This window comes from Poecilia reticulata, chromosome 1 (genome assembly GCF_904066995.2).
Source record: "Poecilia reticulata chromosome 1, P_reticulata-male-v2, whole genome shotgun sequence".
Classification (NCBI taxonomy): domain Eukaryota; kingdom Metazoa; phylum Chordata; class Actinopteri; order Cyprinodontiformes; family Poeciliidae; genus Poecilia; species Poecilia reticulata.
The window spans coordinates 7,956,836-7,958,589 of NC_088830.1; the positions used below are offsets into that span (position 1 = coordinate 7,956,836).

The following is a 1,754-nucleotide window of genomic DNA, read 5'->3' on the forward strand; positions in this document are numbered from 1 at the left end:
ATATGTTTTGACTGTTTATAAATGCCATAAGAACAGCTATGCTACTAATTTCATTGTACAGTTTACTGTACCATGACAATAAATCAAATCAAAATCAAATAAATTAAAGTAATACTGACGGCTAACAGGAAAAGCAGAATTTATACTTTTCTCTACTTTGGCAGAATTTAGGTGTTTGGATTGGAGTTTTTTTCTCATCTTGAATCTGCTGAAGTCTGGGTTCATCACACGCGCTTTTTAATTCCCCCGGTAAGGTGCCAGTTCATTAGATCTTCAAGCTCCGGCTCTCATGCAAAATGTTCTTTCTCCTCAAAGGACAAATTGCCCTATAAATCTCCACCTTATGAGCTCATATTTAAGGTGGAGTCTTGATCTATCACTACGTTTTTCTCGACTGCTCATTGTGTTATGCAGAAAGGCAAACGTTTCGTATGATACACTAAAATATTTGCAACTGTTGGTTTCTTTTTTCTATATTCCTTAACTTTGGGTATAGAGATGAACATAACTACACTATAATTAACATGGTTGGGCACAGTTGAAAAGGAGAAAGTGTACAAATGCTCAAATATGTAAAGTTCAGTTCATTGTCCAGTCCAAATCGTTAAGAATGCCCTCTAAATGTTTAGCAGCAGCTAAAATTAGCTCACAAAATTATGAAAAACCTCATTTCCTCATAATGAACAACAATAACAGCCGCTCAAGTCTTCTAGAAATCTGTGAAGACTGCCGGCAAAACCACAAAAATGCTTTTTTTGTGGTTTTACACGTTTAGGATGTCCGATCCTAAACGTGTAAAGAGTTTTTCGGGGGTTGGACAAAAGAAGCAGACTGAAGGGTGGGTATAATGCATTCTCTCTGGTTTATTCTGGTTCTTTAGGAAGAATTCAGTTTTAAATTACAAAATGCACTTTTAGAAACAGCAGGATAGAGAAAGAAACCGAGGAAGAGAAAGAGATGGTCAGAGAAAGGGAGAAAAAGAAGGGACTTCATAGCCAGAATAAATGGGAATAACATCACCAGATTCAGGTTCAGGCAACTCTTTACTCTCAAAGGGAATTGTTTCTCATTGAAGAAAAGCTATGTATGCATTGTTCCGCTATTTAAAATCCTCTGTTCTTTTTTTTTTCTCCACCCCTCTCCTAAGGTTAGTTAAAGTCTTATCTAACTTTGTTGCCCCACGGTTTACCCCCCCACTCCCAGTGAAAGAACTGGCAAATATAACAAACAAACATTCTTTGATTTCATCACCAAAATCATTTCCATTTTTTGTCATTGTTTTTTTTTTTAAATTATATATTTTTGTTCTTTTTTTTGCAAAGGTTTTTCACATTTTTTGTTTTTAAAAATAGAAGAAAAAGAAACACATTGCTCTTAAAAACATCTATCTATCTATATCTATATCTATCTATATATATATATTCATATATATATATAGATATATATATTTTTTACATATATATCCTTTTTTTCTTTATATTTAATTTCAGTTTTTTTTTGTTAGTTCCTGAAGTTGATTTGTTAATCCCACATAGTGGCATGCACATTGCACATGCAAATCTGTAATTAAATACTTCTCTTTTATCTTAAATTGCCATGTATGCTCGTATTTTTCTTTCCCCATCACACCCCCCTGACTTGCTGAATGAATCCTGTATGGTTTTTCTAGTGTGGCACTGGTTCGGTTTCTACTGGCACGAGTGTTGGATGGTAATGCTTTAAAATGAGATGGATGCTTTGCAGTTGCTTCAGGG

The 1,754-nt window shown here is 34.4% G+C and overlaps 1 protein-coding gene across 18 annotated transcripts in view; it reads right to left on the reverse strand.

The window, feature by feature from the left end:
* Nucleotides 1-843: 843 nt before the first annotated feature.
* Nucleotides 844-1,754, reverse strand: part of cacna1ab (calcium channel, voltage-dependent, P/Q type, alpha 1A subunit, b) — a 146,363-nt gene continuing 145,452 nt past the window's right edge. For all 18 annotated transcript variants that reach the window (XM_081604150.1, XM_081604287.1, XM_081603793.1 and 15 more), the window contains one exon: nucleotides 844-1,754. This exon is cut by the window's right edge and continues 9,337 nt beyond it. The gene's annotated coding sequence lies outside the window, so the exon portion shown is untranslated.